We start from the raw sequence: 27,322 nt of genomic DNA, 5'->3' as shown, positions 1-27,322 counted from the left end.
TTCACCTTCATCTCAGGCAAGGTCTCTAAGACTCCATTACTCGAATGATTGTCCAGCAGCCTCACCCACTCCCCTGGAACACACTCCTTTATCCTCTCATACATTCGCAACACCGTCCCTTTTCTGACATCTTCATCTATACCCCAGATAGTATCTACGATCGCCTGATCAGGCAGGAACCCCGGCACCACCTCATACCTAAAGTCCCTCACTCTTATCATGCCTGCCTTCATTATTACCTTACTCTCCATCATCTTTCCCTCTGATTTCAGCATTGGGTTCAGAAAAACTGGTATATTCAAAATCACCCCTATAGAGTCACACTCATAACTTACCTGCGGTAAGAACTCTGCCCAGGCCCTGAACACCTCCTGGTAAAACTCAGGCACCTCTGCATACATGCTAGGCTTAAAACACATTAACAACCCGTAATCCCCACAACCTCCACTCCTATGCAACCAATGTCTGAAAAACTCCTTCCACCCCTGACCCTCCTCCCCATACAAAAACCGTTGCACTCTCTTAACCCTCATGGCTTTTAACTTCACTTCCAGATCTATTAATCTCAACCCACCCCTATCATAATTTGCTATCATCACATCGTGAGCAATCTTCACCCCCTTCCCACCCCACAGGAAATCAGACACTAAATTATTAATTCCCTTCAGAACCCATTCCGGCATGTCCATAACCCCTAAGGTATACACACATTTGGACATCAACAATGCATTCACCACCACCACTTTCCCCCTCAATTTTAATTTCCTTTGTTTCCAACAATTTAAAGTCGTCTTTATTTTATTAATCACCCCTGTCCAAGTTAAGTCCCTCGCCTCCCGCTCATCTACCCCAATATTCACACCTAAAATTCTCACATGCCCCTTAACAGTCTTAAAAGGAATGTTACATGTACTTATAACATTATCATCAGCACATAACATTTGTGACTTTTCTACATTCACCTTAGCCCCAGAAGCTCTCCCATACACATCAAAACACTTCATCAGACAATTCACACTCTCTCCATCCCGCACAGTACATGTGGTATCATCAGCATAATGATGCATTACACTGACGCCTCCCCCCGGGAGGTCCACTCCATGCACTCCTCCATCACGCTTTACAAACGCCGCTAAAGGCTCTACTGAGATGCTGTATAGCAATGCAGACAATGGACAACCCTGCCTAACAGACCTGCCCAGGGGAAAGGAATCAGTTAGCACACCATTACATTTAACGACACTGCAAGCTGACCCATACAAAAGCTTCACCCATTCTTTAAGACGAGGCCCGAACCCAAATCTTGCCAAAGCCTCTAATAGGAACCGATGCTCCACCCGATCAAAAGCTTTATTCAGATCTAGACAGAGCACCGCCCCTCCCACTTCCTGCATCTGCTTCACTACATCTCGGATAGTGCAGAGGGTGTCCACTACATCCCGCCCTGGAACTCCATAGGCCTGAGTAGGTGCTATGATGCTTCCCATCACCTTATTCAACCTATTTGCCATTATCTTAGCTAGCACCTTATTGTCTGAGTTCAAAAGGGTTATTGGTCTGTAGTTCTCTAATTTCAGTCTGCTCCCCTTCCCTTTATATAACATAGTCAACACACCCATAGCTAAAGATTCAGGGACTACCCTCTTCTCCTCCATACACACATACACACGCAGCATCAGTGGGGCCAGTATGTCCCTAAACTCTCGGTAAAATTCTGCAGTCAGACCATCTGAACCCGGGCTCTTATTTAAGTTCAGGCCCAAGATAGCAGCTTTAATCTCTGCCAATGTAAAATCAGCATCACACATCTCTGCATCCTCAGTCGACACCCTAGCCTCCACTGCTTCTAGCACTCTTCTCATACTCACTTCATCTACCCCGCCCGACGTAAATAAGCCCTTATAAAAGGAATGCACTGTATTTAAAATTCCTTCCAGATCTGTCACCCTCTCCCCTCTCTCATTTAACAGCTCTGTTAGAAAACTCCTTTCCTGCATCCTCCTTTCTAACCCCAGGAAAAAAGCAGTATTCTTCTCCCCATCCACCACATACTGTGCTCTACTCCTCACCACTGCCCCCATACACCTGTGCCTCTCTACTACCCTCAACTCCTCCCTCACCCTCAGGTACTCTGTAACATCATAGCCTGGACAGTTTTCTACCTTTTCTAATTCCAATAACAGGCGGGATTTAAGAATCCTCTCCTCCCTCCTCCTTAACACATTTGCCTGTCTTGCACTAGATATTGCCAGCCTCTTGAACTCCCCTTTTAATCCTTCCCACCACACACTCACATCAGACTCAAATAGAGGATCTGACACGGCGTCTTTCACACACTCTTTCACTGCTGCCTTAAACCCCTCATCCTTCAGCAGACTGGCATTAAGACACCACAAACCCCCCCCCCTCCCCTCCCCTGATGCACCCAGCCGGAAAAGCAGAGCATCATGGTCACTAAAAAATGTCTGAGAATACTCTACCCCCGCAACCAAGTGCGCAACCTCTCTATGAGCGAGACACAAATCTATACGTGACTGCTTGAGCTCACCCCTCACCACTTGTCTTCGAGAGAACACCCGCTTATCTGGATTCCTCTCCCTCCATATATCCACCCAATCCTCATCCCGCATTAGCCTTACTAGCGCTCCCCTAGATGAGTCAGAGCCAAAATGTGCGCTACTTGAGGCATCTAGCCTATCCATCCATACATTAAAATCTCCCACAAGCAGACAGTTCTTCCCACATAATCCCCCCATTGACATAAACATAACCCTCCTATCAATTTCTTTATTAGGAGCATACACATTGTATAACGAGTACTCTACATCTTGATAAGTGAAACCCACTCCCACCATTCGACCCACAGTGTCAGCACATAACAAATTTATATTAGACACAACATTGTGTTTTACCAAAATAGCTACCCCACATGCTCGCACAGTACCATTACTTACGTATATTTGTCCATTCCATCTCTGCCTTACATTGTCCATATACGGCTCAGTCCAATGAGTCTCCTGAAGACATAGTATGTCCGCAGAAAAGGCTTCCAACACTAGCTCTAGCTTTTCTTTGCTACGAAGTCCATTAGTGTTGATAGATACAACTCTCACCATTATGAATATAAAGAGGAGGGGATGAATCCAGTCCTTCCTGAATTGATCTTTTACCTTTTTTTTTTCCTGGTAATCATGTTCCTTTTACTCTCCCTCCGCAGAGATTGTATGTGCTCCTTCTCTTCCTCCGTCAGCTCTTCTTCCGACCCTTTTCGTTTATAAGAGTCATCCCTTGCAGGATCCACCTCCCTAGAGTAGCCTCCCTGGACTTCAGACCCAGTCAGGGATCTCCACTTCACCTGCAGAACCCGAAGCCAATGCCTCTCCATGTGCTTCTTTTTCAAACCACTCTACCCCCCCCTCTCCACGAGGAACGCCCTCCAACTCCACATCATCCAGGCTTGAACTTATCCCTCCATCCTTTAATGCCTCCTTTCCTACAGGACAAGGCCCCGTCTCTGCTTCATCCTCCGACTGCCTCTGGTCTTCTTCGCCCTCCCTCTCTCCCTGGGACTGCTCGCTCATGCCGATCTCATCCCCCGTTCCTTCCATCTCGCTCTCCTCCATGACACTATTTCCGCTGAAGACCTGTGATGCCAAGTCATGAGCATCTTCACCATGGGAACATGAGCACTGCGCAACACTCCTCCCGCATCCAACACAACCGCGCTCTCTTCTCCCATTGCACTCTCGTGCGTAATGCCCCTGCTCACCACACTTATGACATGCGAAATCAGGGCACTCACGTAGCACGTGCCCTGGCTGGATACACAGCCTACAGACCTTCACCTGACGATCGTGTATTACTCTAAAATACTCAGCCCCTTCCATCGTTTCAAATTTGGCCGAATATGGCAGCGAGCGCACAGTGTCTGTGAACTTTACTTTGCAGAAGCGCGTCCCATCGGCAACTTCCGTCCCTGGCCAGTAGCGCCTTTTCACCGGTGATACAGCAGACACACCCCATGCTCTTAGCCGTTCTGTGATGTCCTCGTCTGTAATATATACTGGGAGGTTTAAGAAGGATACAACCATCTCATCCAGCGAAAGATCCTTTCCCATGATTCGACAGCTCCGGATTTTAAATCCATCCATCAGTTTTTCCTTCCCTCTCGCACTTGATAGCGTCACTTCATATCGTTTTTTATCTTTGACCCGACATCCGCAGACCAGTCCACAAACTTCTTTAATCCCTCTCAATAGCTCCATCATTGTAATTTTCTCCTCTCCCATAATTTCCACAGCCACTGTTAAATTCTTTTCATACTTTTGCTTGTGTCTTGTTGTAGCGCCATTTTCCATGTTTCCTTTGTTCGTCATCTTTTTACCAGCGTGGGTCCAAGCCATTGTATCCATCCTCAAAAACGACAGGAGGAAAGTCCCCCAAACAGCAATATGCTGTCGGGGAACAACCCCAAACTATAACTCAAACTTAATCAATTCACAAAAAGGAGATTGTACTTCAAAAAGCCCAAAAACTCAAACACAAACTCTCTGGAGCAAACACTCAGACTCAGCGCAATCACTCACACCTGTGTCAATTACCCAACAACAGGTGCGTATTCAGGCTGGTATGGCCGTAAGCGAAGGTACATCTCTTGGTACACCATATAAAGTCAAAGTGAGTCTGATAAACAGACATTGCATTCTCACCAATTAGATAAGCAGCTTGAACTTTGGCTCACTCAAAAAGTGGAAGAAATTACATATACTGTAGCCATCACTTTTTAGCACAGATAGTTGGATGAAATACAAACAAACCTTGCTAACATTTCAAAGCGAGGGCACATATTTCAGCCTTGTGGGAAAAAACGGACAAATACAATGACTTCTGACAAATACATCATCAGCAACAGTTTCCCATGCAGCTATCCTACTAGCCACAATAAATACACAAAAGCTCTGGATGTTGAAAACCTATTGCATTGTTCTGTGCTAAGGAGGAACGCATGTATGGACAATTTCATATTGGAAGCGCATGGGGCGCGTATGACACATCATGACCGGGGGGGGTTAGAGTGGCTTCTCAACTATCTCTTGATTGAAGTACCAGCGTGGCATAAATACAATGCTGCATTTCGCAACATAATGTTTAGACAAAATGCCAACAATGTTTTGCTACAAACAAATGTTTCCACCTTTCGATTGGTCCACAAAGTCTCTTTCACAACTGACTTCAAAGATCTCCATAAGCACAGTCGGTTGACTCAAGTCATCCTTAAGCCTGCCGCCAAGCAACGGTTTATCATTAACAAAGATATCAGGGTAAAGCGCAAACGACCACTACCATAAATTTTGCAAACGACCACTACCATAAATTTTGCATTCGAGATTCCCACATTTGGAAAATTCAAAAGGGGTCAGCCCAGCCAGAGTGGAATGGCTGAGCCCCACACTGGGTCAACCACCTTCTTGATCACAGCATATCTTCTGCTTAGTGGAGGGCAAGTCTCTCCAGTGCCAACATTTTCCGCTAACGGGAACCACTTTTTGTTGTGATAATATCATATCACATCGACCTGCGTTAAATGCCGTTTAGGAATGCACTTGCACACAGAGTAGGTGAAAAAGTAGTTTATTTTGTTTACTAGATTATATCAGTGAACCACTAGATTCCCATCATGCAACACTGTCGAAAAAATCACCAATTACTTTTTAATATCTTAACCTATCTGATATCACAAATGTTTGCGATATGACGAAATACAATCACATTCAGACACACACACACACACACAGACAAATGCATGAAACCAATTGATTTATTATCGATAACATCTCAGATTCTCTTGTGCTTTTGATTTACTCCATAAAAGAAGGGTTGTAATTCCAACATGGAAAACACAGGGCCATCAGACACCAGTCCAGTTCCACTCCTCACCAGCATTATTTCCTTTGATCATTTGAACAGGGCGAGGGAGCACAGAGCACACACAAGCTGCATTCAGTAACAATATTCTTATTTGTCTTATAAATAAAAGGCAGTTGCTCCCTGACAACACAAGGAACTTTGATCGTATTAAAAGGGCAGGGGAGACTAGCCCATAGAAGCTGCATTTAGTCAATTCAGCATCAAATGCTTACTACAAGGCAGTGTTGCTGATGAAATAATGCCACACCCCCTAGTGGACAAAAGGCTTACAGCACATGGTATTCCCAGGCGGTCTCCCATCCAAGTACTAACCAGGCCCGACCCTGCTTAGCTTCCGAGATCAGACGAGATCGGGCGTATTTTTTTTTTTTTTTTTTTTTTTTTTTTTTTATCTTTTATTATGAAAAAACACATAATATTTACAACATTCAATCAATAATAAAAAAGGATGAACAATTCATCCTTTTACAAAATCAAAAAATAAAAAATAAATAAAATAAAACCTATTAAAAAACACAATCATCCACTTAATAATGAAATACAAGTTTCCCATTTGACAGAATTTCAATAAAAGTACTCCCCCACACAAACAATTTTTCAAAATTTCCTCCACCGTATCTATATATTATCTCTATATCTCTCTCTAATATGCTCCTAAAAAAACCTTCCACACTCACAATTTTCCCTTCATAATGACCTAAATTCCTTCTTAATCTTATCGCATATCTAGCATGACTTATTACAAAATTCACCAAATTAATATTTAAAACTTTACTTTTCCCATTTAAACCAAAAAGAAACAACCTCCTCCACTCCACCCCAGTAAAAATCTCTTCTCCCCAATGTTTTACTAAAAGTCCTTTTAAAAACTCATGAAAATCTTTCAACCTACTACATTCAATAAAAAAGTGCATCAAATTTTCCACCCCCGTACCACAAATATCACATTCTCTTTTAATATCCCTATTTATTTGATGCAAAACCACATTTGTAAAAATCCTATTATGTTTCAATTTAAAATCATTGTCTTCACATTCTATAAAATTATATTTTACATTTACATTCTTCCATATTGATTTTACATCCATGTTTGGAAACACCCTAGACCACACTTTCTCCGCAGCAGGACTTTTTATCTCTTTTAAAATACATTTTCTATAAACCATTTTAACTTTTAGCCCTGATAAATCATGTTTCTCCCCATTACTTTCATAATATAAAACTGGTAAAGCCCTAGATCTTTTGACCACCTCTTTGTTTATTAAAATCACCCACTCCCCGGGAATACATCCTAATATTTTCTTGTACATATTCTCCACAGTAGTTTTACTTATTTCTTCATCTACTTCAACCACATTGTCATATATAGCCTGAAATGGAAGAAACCCAGGAATTACCTCATATGCTATGTCACCTATCTGCCTCATCCCAGCCCTCATAAAATATTTACAAAACAACATCATATTATTGCACTTTATCTTTGGATTTAAAAATATCGGCTGATTTAAAATATTTTCTAAACTGGTACATTCATAATAAATATTTGGTAAAAACCGCCCCCAAGCCTCAAACACTTCTCTGTAAAACAAAGGTATATTACCTAACATTTCCTTCTTCATACTCATCAATAAACCATTGTCCCCCATCCTCCCAACCTCCTGCAAATACTCTTTAAAAAACCTTTTCCACCCATAATCCAATTCACCAAATAAATATTTCCGTACCATTTTTACTCTAATTGCTGTTTTCCTTACACTTAAATCTACCAACTTCAAACCCCCCTCCTCATAACCTGCAATCAAAGTTTTAAAAGCTATTCTCACCCCCTTCCCTTCCCATAAAAAATCAACTACAATTTTATTCATTTCAGATAAAACCCATTCTGGCATATCTAAAACATTCATTACATAAATAAATATTGACATCAACAATGAATTTATGACAATTACTTTCCCTTTTAATTTCAAAGACCTCCCCCTCCACATATTTACCACCTTTCTAACTTTATTTATTACACCACTCCATGTCAAATCCCTAGCTTCCATTTCTTTCACCCCTAAAAACACTCCTAATACCTTAAAATAATCTTTAACCACTTTAAAAGGAAAATTCCCCTCATTAATCTTCCCAATATACATTACTACTGACTTCTCCATGTTAACCTTTGCACCCGATGCTTGTCCATATACTTTAAAACACTCCATCACCCTTTTTACACTACCCTCATCTCTAACTGTTATAGTGGTATCATCTGCGTATTGATGTATCAAACTAAAACCTCCTTGCGGAGTCTCTACACAATTTATAAGATTATCTCTTTTAAGAAATGCTGCTAAAGGTTCTACCGATAAAACGAATAATAAAGCTGATAAAGGACACCCCTGTCTCACAGATCTCTCAAGAATAAAAGAATCGGTTAAAACCCCATTACATTTCACCCTACTTTTTGCCTTCTTATATAATAATTTTATCCATCCTATTATTCTATTACCAAAACCATATTTATCCATTACCCTAAACATAAAATCATGTTCCACCCTATCAAAAGCTTTATTTAAATCTATGCTTAAAACAATTCCCCCCATCTTATCATGATTCATTTTATTTATCACATCTCTAATTGTATTAATTGTATCCGCAATATCTCTACCAGGCACACTATAATTCTGTGTAGGTGCTATAATATCATTTAAAACTTGCTTCATTCTATTTGCCAGTATCTTTGCTAAAATCTTATAATCCGAATTTAATAAACTAATTGGCCTATAATTCTCCAATTTTAATTTACTCCCCTTATTTTTATATAAAATCGTTATCAGCCCTGTCACCATAGATTCAGAAATACTATCATTATCCTCCATATATTGATAAACTTCCAATAAAATAGGTGCTAAAAAACTGGCATATATTTTATAAAACTCTGCAATTATTCCATCTACTCCAGGACTCTTATTTACTTGTAAACCCTTAATCGCATCTTTAACTTCAGTCAATGTTATCTTCCCATCACACATTTGTTTATCCTCTACATTAATTTGCACATCCACACTATCCAATATCTCCTTTACACACCCCTCATCCACCTCCCCTTTCTTAAATAAATCCTTATAAAAATTCTGCACTGTTTCTAAAACCTCTACATAATCATTGACAACTTCACCCTTTATATTTTCGATCTCTCTAATATATGTTCTCCTCTGTTTATTCTTCTCTAAACCAAGAAAAAATGAAGTACATTTCTCCCCCTCCAAAACATACTTTGCCTTACTTCTTATAATTGCACCCTTACACTTATCTATTTCATATTTAGTCAATTGTGCTTTTAATTCCAAAAACTTTCCTATATTATAATTAGGTTCACTGTCACACTTCCTCATTTCTTTATCCAATTTAGCCCTCAACTCATTTTCTTCTCTTTTCATCCTACCTCTCTTTTTCCTTGCATATCCTATACTAAAAACTTTTATTTTTTCCTTAACCTTATCCCACCATGAACACTTATCATTCTCTTTCTGCTTATCCTCCATTTCACATGCTATCAAAGATTTAAGTTGTTTCCCATATTCCTCATCTCCCAAATACCCTGCATTCATACACCATATTCCACCCCCTGTTCTTTCCTTATCTAATCCCACTGAAAATGTTAAACCTGCATGATCACTAAAAGTTGTAAAAACATACTTAATATCTTTCATAAAATTCCTTAAACCTTCTTTTACTAAAACCAGATCTATCCTCGTTTGTTTCAAATCCCCTAAAACCACCTGCCTTCTAGAAAATTCTCTTTTTTCTGGATTTTCCTCTCTCCATATATCAATTATTCCTTTTTCTAACATCATCTTCTTTAAAACCCCCCTAGATACATCACTTCTAAAAATAGCTCCTCTTGTCATATCCAGTCTATCCATTTTAACATTAAAATCCCCAACTACAATACAGTTTCCCTCACACCATTTCCCTATTTCTAAAAATAAATCTTTGCGCTCTATTTCAGTATTAGGCGCATAAATATTTATAATTCTAAAAACCATACTCATATATTCAAAATCTACAATTAAAATCCTCCCATTATTATCATTATATATCTGTTTCACATTATCCACCACATCCTTCCTCAATAAAATAGCAACCCCACTTGAATTCCCTCTGCCATTGTTTACATAAATAAAATCCCTCCATATTTTTTTTACTTCTAAAACACATACGTTATCCCAGTGCGTCTCTTGAATACATAAAATATCTGAATTCTTCATTTTTACTATTCTATTAAATTTTCCCATTGTCCTCAAACCATTTGCATTTATTGACATTATATTAACCATTCTAATAAATAAAAAAATAATAAAATATAATTTCATTATTCTCTACCTGTTATCCAGTTTCTTTCCTCTTCCACCCTTTCTCTCCCCCTCTTCCCCCCGCTTTCCTCTTCCTGTATCCTTCCCTCGTTCTTTCAATCTTTTCTCCATCATCCGTATCCGATATCTCTTCCAAGTCCATGTTTTCCAGCCAACTCCCCTTCTTGACATCCACATCTGTTGTGCTCCCCGTGCTCATCGCCGTCTCTGGTATTGTCATCAACTCCATAACCCCCTCCATTTCTTCACCCCCCGAGCTACTTGTTAGTGCTGTGCTTTCCCCCAAAACCTGTGAGTCCCCCGTGCTTCCCCCCCGTCCACTCCCCCCCTCCTCCTGAAAACTCCCTCTTCTTATTTCTGTGTCCATACTGCTCCCAATTTCATTTATCTTCTGGTCCTTCTTCTTTCTTCCTTCCTCCGTCTCTCCACCTTCCACCACGTCCTCTCCTCCACCTTCTTCTCCTTCTTGCGACAATCCCACTGCTTCCTCATATATTGTTTGACTCCCCTCTTCAGCCCTAACCTCTCCACAGTTGCACTCCGCCAATCTTTTTCTGCATCCACCACAAAAATTCCTTTCCTTCTCTCCATCACATTCTCTCGCATAGTGTCCTTGATTGCCACACTTAAAACACTTAAATTCCGGGCAGTCTTTACTATGTGCCCGGGTTGAATACACATACGACACACTCTGACCTGTTTGTCATGAATGACTCTGAAATATTCTGCTCCCTCCAACGTCTCAATTCTTGTAGAATAAGGTAATGATGTCACTTTTTCTGTGAACTTGACCTTGCAGAAACGTGTCCCGTCAACCACCTCCGTTCCTGGCCAAACTCTCCTCCTTATCTCCGAGACAGCCGCCACTCCCCAGCTACTCAGCTTGCCCAGTATCACACCATCTTCTACATATACTGGGAGATTCATGAACGACACCACCACTTCCTTCACATTAATATCTCTCGCCAGAATCTTTGTATCCTTTATTCTTAATCCATCCATTAGACGTTCTTTTCCTTTTTCATTTCTCATCGTAATTTCGTACTTCTTCTCCCCTTTCATTCGGCATCCCACCACCTCTCCACACACCTCCTTAATTGCTCTTAGTAGTTCCATTGTCGTCACCTTGTCTTCTCCTTCCAACTCAATTGCCACCGTGTATTCCTTGCCATATTTCATTTCTTCTTTATCTTCATTTTTCTTCCGTTGCGCTTTTTCGTTGTCTTTGTCCATTCCGTTTGTCTTTTCCATGTTGTCCGTCATAGTAAAAAAATGAATCCAAAAAACTCTCCCCCAAGCAGAAAAACTGCAAGGGGGAAGACTAACCAAACTTAAAACTATTCAACTGAAGAAAATAATAAATTATATTGCAAAAACCAATTAATTAACAAAAATAGCTCTCGAGCAAACACTCTCCAGCAAACACTCACTCACAGCTCAGACACTCGCACCTGTCGTCACTTCTCCAATCAGGAAATGCGCATTCAGGCTGGTATGGCCGTAAGCGAAGGTACATCTCTTGGTACACCATATAAAGTCAAAGTGAGTCTGATAAACAGACATTGCATTCTCACCAATTAGATAAGCAGCTTGAACTTTGGCTCACTCAAAAGTGGAAGAAATTACATATACTGTAGCCATCACTTTTTAGCACAGATAGTTGGATGAAATACAAACAAACCTTGCTAACATTTCAAAGCGAGGGCACATATTTCAGCCTTGTGGGAAAAAACGGACAAATACAATGACTTCTGACAAATACATCATCAGCAACAGTTTCCCATGCAGCTATCCTACTAGCCACAATAAATACACAAAAGCTCTGGATGTTGAAAACCTATTGCATTGTTCTGTGCTAAGGAGGAACGCATGTATGGACAATTTCATATTGGAAGCGCATGGGGCGCGTATGACACATCATGACCGGGGGGGTTAGAGTGGCTTCTTAACTATCTCTTGATTGAAGTACCAGCGTGGCATAAATACAATGCTGCATTTCGCAACATAATGTTTAGACAAAATGCCAACAATGTTTTGCTACAAACAAATGTTTCCACCTTTCGATTGGTCCACAAAGTCTCTTTCACAACTGACTTCAAAGATCTCCATAAGCACAGTCGGTTGACTCAAGTCCTCCTTAAGCCTGCCGCCAAGCAACGGTTTATCATTAACAAAGATATCAGGGTAAAGCGCAAACGACCACTACCATAAATTTTGCAAACGACCACTACCATAAATTTTGCATTCGAGATTCCCACATTTGGAAAATTCAAAAGGGGTCAGCCCAGCCAGAGTGGAATGGCTGAGCCACACACTGGGTCAACCACCTTCTTGATCACAGCATATCTTCTGCTTAGTGGAGGGCAAGTCTCTCCAGTGCCAACATTTTCCGCTAACGGGAACCACTTTTTGTTGTGATAATATCATATCACATCGACCTGCGTTAAATGCCGTTTAGGAATGCACTTGCACACAGAGTGGTGAAAAAGTAGTTTATTTTGTTTACTAGATTATATCAGTGAACCACTAGATTCCCATCATGCAACACTGTCGAAAAAATCACCAATTACTTTTTAATATCTTAACCTATCTGATATCACAAATGTTTGCGATATGACGAAATACAATCACATTCAGACACACACACACACACAGACAAATGCATGAAACCAATTGATTTATTATCGATAACATCTCAGATTCTCTTGTGCTTTTGATTTACTCCATAAAAGAAGGGTTGTAATTCCAACATGGAAAACACAGGGCCATCAGACACCAGTCCAGTTCCACTCCTCACCAGCATTATTTCCTTTGATCATTTGAACAGGGCGAGGGAGCACAGAGCACACACAAGCTGCATTCAGTAACAATATTCTTATTTGTCTTATAAATAAAAGGCAGTTGCTCCCTGACAACACAAGGAACTTTGATCGTATTAAAAGGGCAGGGGAGACTAGCCCATAGAAGCTGCATTTAGTCAATTCAGCATCAAATGCTTACTACAAGGCAGTGTTGCTGATGAAATAATGCCACACCCCCTAGTGGACAAAAGGCTTACAGCACCTGGTATTCCCAGGCGGTCTCCCATCCAAGTACTAACCAGGCCCGACCCTGCTTAGCTTCCGAGATCAGACGAGATCGGGCGTATTCAGGCTGGTATGGCCGTAAGCGAAGGTACATCTCTTGGTACACCATATAAAGTCAAAGTGAGTCTGATAAACAGACATTGCATTCTCACCAATTAGATAAGCAGCTTGAACTTTGGCTCACTCAAAAAGTGGAAGAAATTACATATACTGTAGCCATCACTTTTTAGCACAGATAGTTGGATGAAATACAAACAAACCTTGCTAACATTTCAAAGCCAGGGCACATATTTCAGCCTTGTGGGAAAAAACGGACAAATACAATGACTTCTGACAAATACATCATCAGCAACAGTTTCCCATGCAGCTATCCTACTAGCCACAATAAATACACAAAAGCTCTGGATGTTGAAAACCTATTGCATTGTTCTGTGCTAAGGAGGAACGCATGTATGGACAATTTCATATTGGAAGCGCATGGGGCGCGTATGACACATCATGACCGGGGGGGGTTAGAGTGGCTTCTCAACTATCTCTTGATTGAAGTACCAGCGTGGCATAAATACAATGCTGCATTTCGCAACATAATGTTTAGACAAAATGCCAACAATGTTTTGCTACAAACAAATGTTTCCACCTTTCGATTGGTCCACAAAGTCTCTTTCACAACTGACTTCAAAGATCTCCATAAGCACAGTCGGTTGACTCAAGTCATCCTTAAGCCTGCCGCCAAGCAACGGTTTATCATTAACAAAGATATCAGGGTAAAGCGCAAACGACCACTACCATAAATTTTGCAATTCGAGATTCCCACATTTGGAAAATTCAAAAGGGGTCAGCACAGCCAGAGTGGAATGGCTGAGCCCCACACTGGGTCAACCACCTTCTTGATCACAGTATATCTTCTGCTTAGTGGAGGCAAGTCTCTCCAGTGCCAACATTTTCCGCTAACGGTAACCACTTTTTGTTGTGATAATATCATATCACATCGACCTGCGTTAAATGCCGTTTAGGAATGCACTTGCACACAGAGTGGTGAAAAAGTAGTTTATTTTGTTTACTAGATTATATCAGTGAACCACTAGATTCCCATCATGCAACACTGTCGAAAAAATCACCAATTACTTTTTAATATCTTAACCTATCTGATATCACAAATGTTTGCGATATGACGAAATACAATCACATTCAGACACACACACACACACAGACAAATGCATGAAACCAATTGATTTATTATCGATAACATCTCAGATTCTCTTGTGCTTTTGATTTACTCCATAAAAGAAGGGTTGTAATTCCAACATGGAAAACACAGGGCCATCAGACACCAGTCCAGTTCCACTCCTCACCAGCATTATTTCCTTTGATCATTTGAACAGGGCGAGGGAGCACAGAGCACACACAAGCTGCATTCAGTAACAATATTCTTATTTGTCTTATAAATAAAAGGCAGTTGCTCCCTGACAACACAAGGAACTTTGATCGTATTAAAAGGGCAGGGGAGACTAGCCCATAGAAGCTGCATTTAGTCAATTCAGCATCAAATGCTTACTACAAGGCAGTGTTGCTGATGAAATAATGCCAGCACCCCCTAGTGGACAAAAGGCTTACAGCACCTGGTATTCCCAGGCGGTCTCCCATCCAAGTACTAACCAGGCCCGACCCTGCTTAGCTTCCGAGATCAGACGAGATCGGGCGTATTCAGGCTGGTATGGCCGTAAGCGAAGGTACATCTCTTGGTACACCATATAAAGTCAAAGTGAGTCTGATAAACAGACATTGCATTCTCACCAATTAGATAAGCAGCTTGAACTTTGGCTCACTCAAAAAGTGGAAGAAATTACATATACTGTAGCCATCACTTTTTAGCACAGATAGTTGGATGAAATACAAACAAACCTTGCTAACATTTCAAAGCGAGGGCACATATTTCAGCCTTGTGGGAAAAAACGGACAAATACAATGACTTCTGACAAATACATCATCAGCAACAGTTTCCCATGCAGCTATCCTACTAGCCACAATAAATACACAAAAGCTCTGGATGTTGAAAACCTATTGCATTGTTCTGTGCTAAGGAGGAACGCATGTATGGACAATTTCATATTGGAAGCGCATGGGCGCGTATGACACATCATGACCGGGGGGGGTTAGAGTGGCTTCTCAACTATCTCTTGATTGAAGTACCAGCGTGGCATAAATACAATGCTGCATTTCGCAACATAATGTTTCGACAAAATGCCAACAATGTTTTGCTACAAACAAATGTTTCCACCTTTCGATTGGTCCACAAAGTCTCTTTCACAACTGACTTCAAAGATCTCCATAAGCACAGTCGGTTGACTCAAGTCATCCTTAAGCCTGCCGCCAAGCAACGGTTTATCATTAACAAAGATATCAGGGTAAAGCGCAAACGACCACTACCATAAATTTTGCAATTCGAGATTCCCACATTTGGAAAATTCAAAGGGGTCAGCCCAGCCAGAGTGGAATGGCTGAGCCACACACTGGGTCAACCACCTTCTTGATCACAGGCTATCTCTTCTGCTTAGTGGAGGGCAAGTCTCTCCAGTGCCAACATTTTCCGCTAACGGGAACCACTTTGTGTTGTGATAATATCATATCACATCGACCTGCGTTAAATGCCGTTTAGGAATGCACTTGCACACAGAGTGGTGAAAAAGTAGTTTATTTTGTTTACTAGATTATATCAGTGAACCACTAGATTCCCATCATGCAACACTGTCGAAAAAATCACCAATTACTTTTTAATATCTTAACCTATCTGATATCACAAATGTTTGCGATATGACGAAATACAATCACATTCAGACACACACACACACACACACAGACAAATGCATGAAACCAATTGATTTATTATCGATAACATCTCAGATTCTCTTGTGCTTTTGATTTACTCCATAAAAGAAGGGTTGTAATTCCAACATGGAAAACACAGGGCCATCAGACACCAGTCCAGTTCCACTCCTCACCAGCATTATTTCCTTTGATCATTTGAACAGGGCGAGGGAGCACAGAGCACACACAAGCTGCATTCAGTAACAATATTCTTATTTGTCTTATAAATAAAAGGCAGTTGCTCCCTGACAACACAAGGAACTTTGATCGTATTAAAAGGGCAGGGGAGACTAGCCCATAGAAGCTGCATTTAGTCAATTCAGCATCAAATGCTTACTACAAGGCAGTGTTGCTGATGAAATAATGCCACACCCCCTAGTGGACAAAAGGCTTACAGCACCTGGTATTCCCAGGCGGTCTCCCATCCAAGTACTAACCAGGCCCGACCCTGCTTAGCTTCCGAGATCAGACGAGATCGGGCTATATTTTTTTTTTTTTTTTCTTTTATTATGAAGAAACACATAACATTTACAACATTCAATCAACAATCAAAAGGTTGAACAATTCATCCTTTTACAAAATCAAAAAAAGAAAAGAAAATAAAACCTATTAGAAACACAATCATCCACCAAAACCAATTAATAATTAAAAACAAGTTTTCCATTCGACTCAATTTCAATAAAATTGCTCCCCCACACAAACAATTTTTCAAAATTACATCCACCATATTTATATATTACTTCTATATCTTTCTCTAACATACTTCTAAATAAAACCTCTACACTCACAATTTTCCCTTCATAATGTCCCAAATTCCTTCTTAGTCTTACAGCGTATCTGGCATGACTAAGAACAAAATTCATCAAATTAAAATTAATAACTTTGCTTTTCCCAGTTAAACCAAAAAGAAACAACCTCCTCCACTCAACCCCAGCAACAATCTCTTCTCCCCACTGTTGTACTAAAATCCCCTTTAAAAACTTATGAAACTCATCTAATCTACTACATTCAACAAAAAAGTGCATAAAATTTTCCACCCCCGTACCACAAATATCACATTCTCTTTTAATATCTCTATTTATTTGATGTAAAACCACGTTCGTAAAAATTCTATTATGTTTCATTTTAAAATCATTGTCTTCACATTCTATAGAATTATATTTTACATTTACATTCTTCCATATTGATTTTACATCTATATTTGCAAACACCCTAGACCACACTTTTTCCGAAGCAGGAGTTTTTATCTCTCTTAAAATACATTTTTCATAAACTTTTTTAACTTTCAAACCTGACAAATCATGCTTCTTCCCATTACCTTCATAATATAAAACCGGTAAACCCCTAGCTCTTGTTGCCACCTCTTTATTTATTAAAACACCCCACTCCCCAGGAAGACATCCTAATATTCTCTTATACATGTTCTCCACAGTAGTTCTACTTATTTCATCATTTTCTTCAACCACATTATCAAATATTGCCTGACTTGGAAGGAACCCCGGAATTACCTCATATAAGATGTCCCCAATCTGTCTCATCCCAGCCCTCATAAAATATTTACAAAACAACATCTTATTATTATACTGTATCTTGGGATTTAAAAAAATTGGCTGATTTAAAATATTGTCTAAAATGGTACACTCATAATAAATATTTGGTAAAAACTCCCCCCAAGCCTCAAACACTTCTCTATAAAACAAAGGTATATTACCTAACATTTCCTTTTTCATACACATCAATAAACCATTGTCCCCCATCCTCCCAACCTCCTGCAAATACTCCTTAAAAAATCTTTTCCATCCATAATCTAATTCCCCATATAAATATTTACGTACCATTTTGACTCTAATTGCTGTTTTCCTCACATTTAAATCCACCAACTTCAAGCCCCCCTCCTCATAACCTGCAATCAAAGTTTTAAAAGCTATTTTCACCCCCTTCCCTTCCCATAAAAAATCAACTACAATTTTATTCATTTCAGATAAAACCCATTCTGGCATATCCAAAACATTCATTACATAAATAAAAATTGACATCAACAATGAATTTATGACAATTACTTTCCCTTTTAATTTCAAAGACCTCCCCCTCCACATATTTACCACCTTCCTAACTTTGTTTATAACCCCACTCCATGTCATATCCCTAGCTTCCTGTTCCTTCACCCCTAAAAACACACCTAACACCTTAAAATAATCATTTACCATTTTAAAAGGAAAAATCTCCTCATTAATCTTCCCAACATACATTATTACTGACTTCTCCATATTCACTTTTGCTCCTGAGGCTTTCTCATATACTTTAAAACACTCCATCACCCTTTTAACACTTTCCTCATCTCTAACTGTTATTGTGGTATCGTCTGCATATTGATGAATTAAACTAAAACCTCCTTGCGGAGTCTCTACACAATTTATAAAATGATCTTTTTTAAGGTATGCCGCTAAGGGTTCTACCGATAAAACATACAGTAATGCTGATAAAGGGCACCCCTGTCTCACTGATCTCTCAAGAATAAAAGAATCTGTTAAAACCCCATTACATTTTACCCTACTTTTTGCCTTTCTATATAATAATTTTATCCATCCTATTATTCTATTTCCAAACCCATATTTTTCCAGTACCCTAAACATAAAATCATGTTCCACCCTGTCAAAAGCTTTATTAAAATCTATACTTAAAACAATTCCCCCTCTCTTATCGCTATTCATTTTATTTATCACATCTCTAAGTGTAATGATGGTATCAGCTATGTCTCTTCCAGGCACACTATAATTTTGTGTAGGTGCTATAATATCATTTAAAACCATCTTCATCCTATTCGCCAATATCTTAGCTAAAATCTTATAATCTGAATTTAATAAACTAATTGGCCTATAATTTTCTAATTTCATTTTGCTCCCCTTATTTTTATATAAAACCGATATCAGTCCTGTCACCATGGAGTCTGAAACAGTATTATTATCTTCCATATATTGATACACTTCCATTAAAATCGGTGCTAAAAAACTTTCATACATTTTGTAAAACTCTGCAATTAGTCCATCTACTCCAGGACTTTTATTTATTTGTAATCCCTTAATTGCATCTTTCACTTCATCCACTGTTATCTTCCTATCACATATTTGCTTTTCCTCAACACCAATTTGCACATCCACACTACCTAAAATCTCCTTTACACACTCTTCATCCACCTCCCCTTTCTTAAATAAATCCTTATAAAAATTCTGTACAGTTTCTAATATCTCAACATAATCATTTACCACTTCACCCTTTACATTTTCTATCTCACTAATATATGATTTCGTCTGTTTAGTTTTCTCTAAACCAAGAAAAAAAGACGTACATTTCTCCCCTTCTAAAACATACTTTGCCCTACTTCTAATAGATGCCCCCTTACATTTATCTATTTCACATTTGCTCAATTGTGCCTTTAAATCTAAAAACCTTTCAATATTATAAATAGGATCAATATCACATTTCCTCATTTCTTCATTCAATTTTGCTCTTAAATAATTTTCTTCTCTTGTCATCCTACTCCTTTTCTTCCTTGCATATCTAATACTAAAATCTTTTATTTTTTTCTTAACATTTTCCCACCACTGGCACTTATCATTCCCTTTTTGCTTATCCTCCATTTCATGTTCTATCAAAGATTTAAGTTGTATTCCATATTCCTCATCACCTAGATACCTTGCATTCATACACCACACTCCCCCCCCTTTCCCCTCCCTATCTAACCCCACCGAAAATGTTAACCCAGCATGATCACTAAAAGTTGTAAAAATATACTTAATATCCTTCATAAAATTCCTTAACCCTTCATTTACTAAAACCAGATCTATCCGTGTCTGTTTCAACTCCCCTAAAACCACCTGCCTTCTAGAAAATTCTCTCTTGTACGGATTCTCATCCCTCCATATATCAATCATTCCTTTTTCTATCATCATCTTCTTTAAAACCCCCCTAGATACATCACTTCTAAAAATAGCTCCTCTTGTCATATCCAGTCTATCCATTTTAACATTAAAATCCCCAACTACAATACAGTTTCCCTCACACCATTTTCCTATTTCTAAAAATAAATCTTTGCGCTCTATTTCAGTATTAGGCGCATAAATATTTATAATTCTAAAAACCCTACTCATATATTCAAAATCTACAATTAAAATCCTCCCATTATTATCATTATATATCTGTTTCACATTATCCACCACATCCTTCCTCAATAAAATAGCAACCCCACTTGAATTCCCCCTGCCATTGTTAACAAAAATAAAATCTCTCCATATTTTTTTTACTTCTAAAATACATACATTGTCCCAATGTGTTTCTTGCAGGCATAAAATATCCGAATTCTTCATTTTAACTATTCTTTGAAATTTTTCCATTGTTCTTAAACCATTCGCATTGATTGACATACAATTAACCATTCCAATAAATAATAATAAGAAAATATATTTTCTCATTTTCCTCTACCTTTTGTCATGTTTTCTTCCTTTTTCGTCCTTTTTCACCTCCAACGCCACTTTCCTCTTCCTGTAGCTTACCCTTGCTCTATCAATCTTTTCCATGTCTTCTGAATCTGAAATTGCCTCTAAATCCATCTCTTCCAACCAACTCGAATTCTTCTTTCCTGTGCCTGTTGTGCTGCTTGTATCCATTTGCGTCTCCTGTATAGTTGTCAGCATCCCACTCCCCTCCACTTCACCTCCTTCCGAAGCACCCACATAGCCCGAGGCCCCCCCCAAAAACTGTGAGTCCCCAGTGCCTCCACCCATCCCACTCCCGTCCTCCTCCTGAAAACTCCCTCTTCTTATCTCTGAATCCATACTGCCTCCTATTTCCTCCGTCTTCTGTTCCATCTTTTCCCCTCTTCTTTTCTCCGTCTCTCCTCCCTCCACCACGTCTTCTCCTCCATCGTCTTCTTCTACTCGGGGTGATACATCAGCCTCCACAAAAAGATCCTGGCTCCCCTCCTCATTCACAACCTCTCCACATTTGCACTCGTCAGCTCTCATGCGACATCCTTCGCAAAATGCCCTTTCCTTTCCACCTACACATTCTCTTGCATAATGCCCTTGCTTCCCGCACTTATAACATTTAAATTCAGGGCAGTCCTTCACAATATGCCCAGGCTGAATACAAAGCCTACAAACTCTGACCTGCTTATCATGCATGACTCTAAAGTACTCTCCACCTTCAAGCGTATCAAACTTTGTAGAGTACGGCAGTGATTTCACAGTATCAGTGAATTTGACTTTGCAGTATCTCGTGCCATCTGCTATATCCGTGCCTGGCCAAACTCTCCTCCTGATTTCAGAGACTGCTGATACACCCCAGCTACATAGCTTGCCCAATATAGCACTGTCTTCCATGTATACAGGCAGATTCATGAACGACACCACCACTTCCTTCACATTAATATCTCTCGCCAGTATCTTGGTGTCCTTTATTCGTATTCCATCCATTAGCCGTTCTTTTCCTTTTTCATTCCTCATCGTAACTTCATACTTCTTTTCTCCTTTCATTCGGCATCCCACCACCTCTCCACACACCTCCTTAATTGCTCTTAGTAGTTCCATTGTCGTCACTTTGTCTTCTCCTTCCAACTCAATTGCCACCGTGTATTCTTTTCCATATTTCATTCCTTCTTTATCTTCATTTTTCTTCCGTTGCGCATTTTCGTTGTCCTTTTCCATTCCGTTTGTCGTTGCCATGTTGTCCGTCATAATATATCAAAAAATGGGTCCAAAAAAGGCTCTCCCCCAAGCAGAAAACCTGCAAGGGGGAAGACTAACCAAACTTTAAACTATTCAACTGAAGAAAATAATAAATTATATTGCAAAAACCAATTAATTAACAAAAATAGCTCTCGAGCAAACACTCTCCAGCAAACACTCACTCACAGCTCAGACACTCGCACCTGTCGTCACTTCTCCAATCAGGATGGGCGTATTCAGGCTGGTATGGCCGTAAGCGAAGGTACATCTCTTGGTACACCATATAAAGTCAAAGTGAGTCTGATAAACAGACATTGCATTCTCACCAATTAGATAAGCAGCTTGAACTTTGGCTCACTCAAAAAGTGGAAGAAATTACATATACTGTAGCCATCACTTTTTAGCACAGATAGTTGGATGAAATACAAACAAACCTTGCTAACATTTCAAAGCGAGGGCACATATTTCAGCCTTGTGGGAAAAAACGGACAAATACAATGACTTCTGACAAATACATCATCAGCAACAGTTTCCCATGCAGCTATCCTACTAGCCACAATAAATACACAAAAGCTCTGGATGTTGAAAACCTATTGCATTGTTCTGTGCTAAGGAGGAACGCATGTATGGACAATTTCATATTGGAAGCGCATGGGGCGCGTATGACACATCATGACCGGGGGGGGTTAGAGTGGCTTCTCAACTATCTCTTGATTGAAGTACCAGCGTGGCATAAATACAATGCTGCATTTCGCAACATAATGTTTCGACAAAATGCCAACAATGTTTTGCTACAAACAAATGTTTCCACCTTTCGATTGGTCCACAAAGTCTCTTTCACAACTGACTTCAAAGATCTCCATAAGCACAGTCGGTTGACTCAAGTCATCCTTAAGCCTGCCGCCAAGCAACGGTTTATCATTAACAAAGACATCAGGGTAAAGCGCAAACGACCACTACCATAAATTTTGCAATCGAGATTCCCACATTTGGAAAATTCAAAAGGGGTCAGCCCAGCCAGAGTGGAATGGCTGAGCCCCACACTGGGTCAACCACCTTCTTGATCACAGTATCTCTTCTGCTTAGTGGAGGGCAAGTCTCTCCAGTGCCAACATTTTCCGCTAACGGTAACCACTTTGTGTTCTGATAATATCATATCACATCGACCTGCGTTAAATGCCGTTTAGGAATGCACTTGCACACAGAGTGGTGAAAAAGTAGTTTATTTTGTTTACTAGATTATATCAGTGAACCACTAGATTCCCATCATGCAACACTGTCGAAAAAATCACCAATTACTTTTTAATATCTTAACCTATCTGATATCACAAATGTTTGCGATATGACGAAATACAATCACATTCAGACACACACACACACACACAGACAAATGCATGAAACCAATTGATTTATTATCGATAACATCTCAGATTCTCTTGTGCTTTTGATTTACTCCATAAAAGAAGGGTTGTAATTCCAACATGGAAAACACAGGGCCATCAGACACCAGTCCAGTTCCACTCCTCACCAGCATTATTTCCTTTGATCATTTGAACAGGGCGAGGGAGCACAGAGCACACACAAGCTGCATTCAGTAACAATATTCTTATTTGTCTTATGAATAAAAGGCAGTTGCTCCCTGACAACACAAGGAACTTTGATCGTATTAAAAGGGCAGGGGAGACTAGCCCATAGAAGCTGCATTTAGTCAATTCAGCATCAAATGCTTACTACAAGGCAGTGTTGCTGATGAAATAATGCCACACCCCCTAGTGGACAAAAGGCTTACAGCACCTGGTATTCCCAGGCGGTCTCCCATCCAAGTACTAACCAGGCCCGACCCTGCTTAGCTTCCGAGATCAGACGAGATCGGGCAGTATTCAGGCTGGTATGGCCGTAAGCGAAGGTACATCTCTTGGTACACCATATAAAGTCAAAGTGAGTCTGATAAACAGACATTGCATTCTCACCAATTAGATAAGCAGCTTGAACTTTGGCTCACTCAAAAAGTGGAAGAAATTACATATACTGTAGCCATCACTTTTTAGCACAGATAGTTGGATGAAATACAAACAAACCTTGCTAACATTTCAAAGCGAGGGCACATATTTCAGCCTTGTGGGAAAAAACGGACAAATACAATGACTTCTGACAAATACATCATCAGCAACAGTTTCCCATGCAGCTATCCTACTAGCCACAATAAATACACAAAAGCTCTGGATGTTGAAAACCTATTGCATTGTTCTGTGCTAAGGAGGAACGCATGTATGGACAATTTCATATTGGAAGCGCATGGGGCGCGTATGACACATCATGACCGGGGGGGGTTAGAGTGGCTTCTCAACTATCTCTTGATTGAAGTACCAGCGTGGCATAAATACAATGCTGCATTTCGCAACATAATGTTTCGACAAAATGCCAACAATGTTTTGCTACAAACAAATGTTTCCACCTTTCGATTGGTCCACAAAGTCTCTTTCACAACTGACTTCAAAGATCTCCATAAGCACAGTCGGTTGACTCAAGTCATCCTTAAGCCTGCCGCCAAGCAACGGTTTATCATTAACAAAGACATCAGGGTAAAGCGCAAACGACCACTACCATAAATTTTGCAATTCGAGATTCCCACATTTGGAAAATTCAAAAGGGGTCAGCCCAGCCAGAGTGGAATGGCTGAGCCCCACACTGGGTCAACCACCTTCTTGATCACAGTATCTCTTCTGCTTAGTGGAGGGCAAGTCTCTCCAGTGCCAACATTTTCCGCTAACGGTAACCACTTTTTGTTGTGATAATATCATATCACATCGACCTGCGTTAAATGCCGTTTAGGAATGCACTTGCACACAGAGTGGTGAAAAAGTAGTTTATTTTGTTTACTAGATTATATCAGTGAACCACTAGATTCCCATCATGCAACACTGTCGAAAAAATCACCAATTACTTTTTAATATCTTAACCTATCTGATATCACAAATGTTTGCGATATGACGAAATACAATCACATTCAGACACACACACACACACACAGACAAATGCATGAAACCAATTGATTTATTATCGATAACATCTCAGATTCTCTTGTGCTTTTGATTTACTCCATAAAAGAAGGGTTGTAATTCCAACATGGAAAACACAGGGCCATCAGACACCAGTCCAGTTCCACTCCTCACCAGCATTATTTCCTTTGATCATTTGAACAGGGCGAGGGAGCACAGAGCACACACAAGCTGCATTCAGTAACAATATTCTTATTTGTCTTATGCAATAAAAGGCAGTTGCTCCCTGACAACACAAGGAACTTTGATCGTATTAAAAGGGCAGGGGAGACTAGCCCATAGAAGCTGCATTTAGTCAATTCAGCATCAAATGCTTACTACAAGGCAGTGTTGCTGATGAAATAATGCCACACCCCCTAGTGGACAAAAGGCTTACAGCACCTGGTATTCCCAGGCGGTCTCCCATCCAAGTACTAACCAGGCCCGACCCTGCTTAGCTTCCGAGATCAGACGAGATCGGGCATATTCAGGCTGGTATGGCCGTAAGCGAAGGTACATCTCTTGGTACACCATATAAAGTCAAAGTGAGTCTGATAAACAGACATTGCATTCTCACCAATTAGATAAGCAGCTTGAACTTTGGCTCACTCAAAAAGTGGAAGAAATTACATATACTGTAGCCATCACTTTTTAGCACAGATAGTTGGATGAAATACAAACAAACCTTGCTAACATTTCAAAGCGAGGGCACATATTTCAGCCTTGTGGGAAAAAACGGACAAATACAATGACTTCTGACAAATACATCATCAGCAACAGTTTCCCATGCAGCTATCCTACTAGCCACAATAAATACACAAAAGCTCTGGATGTTGAAAACCTATTGCATTGTTCTGTGCTAAGGAGGAACGCATGTATGGACAATTTCATATTGGAAGCGCATGGGGCGCGTATGACACATCATGACCGGGGGGGGTTAGAGTGGCTTCTCAACTATCTCTTGATTGAAGTACCAGCGTGGCATAAATACAATGCTGCATTTCGCAACATAATGTTTCGACAAAATGCCAACAATGTTTTGCTACAAACAAATGTTTCCACCTTTCGATTGGTCCACAAAGTCTCTTTCACAACTGACTTCAAAGATCTCCATAAGCACAGTCGGTTGACTCAAGTCATCCTTAAGCCTGCCGCCAAGCAACGGTTTATCATTAACAAAGATATCAGGGTAAAGCGCAAACGACCACTACCATAAATTTTGCAATTCGAGATTCCCACATTTGGAAAATTCAAAAGGGGTCAGCCCAGCCAGAGTGGAATGGCTGAGCCCCACACTGGGTCAACCACCTTCTTGATCACAGTATCTCTTCTGCTTAGTGGAGGGCAAGTCTCTCCAGTGCCAACATTTTCCGCTAACGGGAACCACTTTTTGTTGTGATAATATCATATCACATCGACCTGCGTTAAATGCCGTTTAGGAATGCACTTGCACACAGAGTGGTGAAAAAGTAGTTTATTTTGTTTACTAGATTATATCAGTGAACCACTAGATTCCCATCATGCAACACTGTCGAAAAAATCACCAATTACTTTTTAATATCTTAACCTATCTGATATCACAAATGTTTGCGATATGACGAAATACAATCACATTCAGACACACACACACACACACAGACAAATGCATGAAACCAATTGATTTATTATCGATAACATCTCAGATTCTCTTGTGCTTTTGATTTACTCCATAAAAGAAGGGTTGTAATTCCAACATGGAAAACACAGGGCCATCAGACACCAGTCCAGTTCCACTCCTCACCAGCATTATTTCCTTTGATCATTTGAACAGGGCGAGGGAGCACAGAGCACACACAAGCTGCATTCAGTAACAATATTCTTATTTGTCTTATAAATAAAAGGCAGTTGCTCCCTGACAACACAAGGAACTTTGATCGTATTAAAAGGGCAGGGGAGACTAGCCCATAGAAGCTGCATTTAGTCAATTCAGCATCAAATGCTTACTACAAGGCAGTGTTGCTGATGAAATAATGCCACACCCCCTAGTGGACAAAAGGCTTACAGCACCTGGTATTCCCAGGCGGTCTCCCATCCAAGTACTAACCAGGCCCGACCCTGCTTAGCTTCCGAGATCAGACGAGATCGGGCGTATTCATGCTGGTATGGCCGTAAGCGAAGGCACATCTCTTGGTACACCATATAAAGTCAAAGTGAGTCTGATAAACAGACATTGCATTCTCACCCAATTAGATAAGCAGCTTGAACTTTGGCTCACTCAAAAAGTGGAAGAAATTACATATACTGTAGCCATCACTTTTTAGCACAGATAGTGGATGAAATACAAA

At 40.0% G+C, this 27,322-nt stretch overlaps 5 non-coding genes and 7 pseudogenes across 5 annotated transcripts; all 12 read right to left on the bottom strand.

Moving 5' to 3' along the window:
- Positions 1-5,347: 5,347 nt before the first annotated feature.
- LOC120037690 lies at positions 5,348-5,497 on the bottom strand (annotated as a pseudogene).
- A 6,999-nt stretch (positions 5,498-12,496) lies between these two features.
- On the bottom strand, positions 12,497-12,646 carry LOC120037691 (annotated as a pseudogene).
- Positions 12,647-13,337: 691 nt separating this feature from the next.
- LOC120037685 lies at positions 13,338-13,456 on the bottom strand. The gene has a single exon (XR_005474842.1). It is a non-coding gene; the product is annotated as a 5S ribosomal RNA (ribosomal RNA).
- Positions 13,457-14,137: 681 nt separating this feature from the next.
- On the bottom strand, positions 14,138-14,288 carry LOC120037686 (annotated as a pseudogene).
- A 691-nt stretch (positions 14,289-14,979) lies between these two features.
- LOC120037680 lies at positions 14,980-15,098 on the bottom strand. Its single transcript, XR_005474841.1, has one exon. It is a non-coding gene; the product is annotated as a 5S ribosomal RNA (ribosomal RNA).
- A 680-nt stretch (positions 15,099-15,778) lies between these two features.
- On the bottom strand, positions 15,779-15,930 carry LOC120037689 (annotated as a pseudogene).
- A 6,969-nt stretch (positions 15,931-22,899) lies between these two features.
- LOC120037684 lies at positions 22,900-23,049 on the bottom strand (annotated as a pseudogene).
- Positions 23,050-23,742: 693 nt separating this feature from the next.
- Positions 23,743-23,862, bottom strand: LOC120037696. Its single transcript, XR_005474845.1, has one exon. It is a non-coding gene; the product is annotated as a 5S ribosomal RNA (ribosomal RNA).
- Positions 23,863-24,543: 681 nt separating this feature from the next.
- Positions 24,544-24,694, bottom strand: LOC120037688 (annotated as a pseudogene).
- A 694-nt stretch (positions 24,695-25,388) lies between these two features.
- LOC120037693 lies at positions 25,389-25,507 on the bottom strand. The gene has a single exon (XR_005474843.1). It is a non-coding gene; the product is annotated as a 5S ribosomal RNA (ribosomal RNA).
- A 681-nt stretch (positions 25,508-26,188) lies between these two features.
- On the bottom strand, positions 26,189-26,339 carry LOC120037687 (annotated as a pseudogene).
- A 693-nt stretch (positions 26,340-27,032) lies between these two features.
- LOC120037694 lies at positions 27,033-27,151 on the bottom strand. Its single transcript, XR_005474844.1, has one exon. It is a non-coding gene; the product is annotated as a 5S ribosomal RNA (ribosomal RNA).
- Between the last annotated feature and the right edge of the window lie 171 nt (positions 27,152-27,322).

This window comes from Salvelinus namaycush, unplaced genomic scaffold, assembly GCF_016432855.1.
Source record: "Salvelinus namaycush isolate Seneca unplaced genomic scaffold, SaNama_1.0 Scaffold1816, whole genome shotgun sequence".
In the NCBI taxonomy this organism is placed as follows: domain Eukaryota; kingdom Metazoa; phylum Chordata; class Actinopteri; order Salmoniformes; family Salmonidae; genus Salvelinus; species Salvelinus namaycush.
The sequence above is the reverse complement of the archived record's forward strand: the minus strand, read 5'-3'. Positions and strand labels throughout refer to the sequence as shown.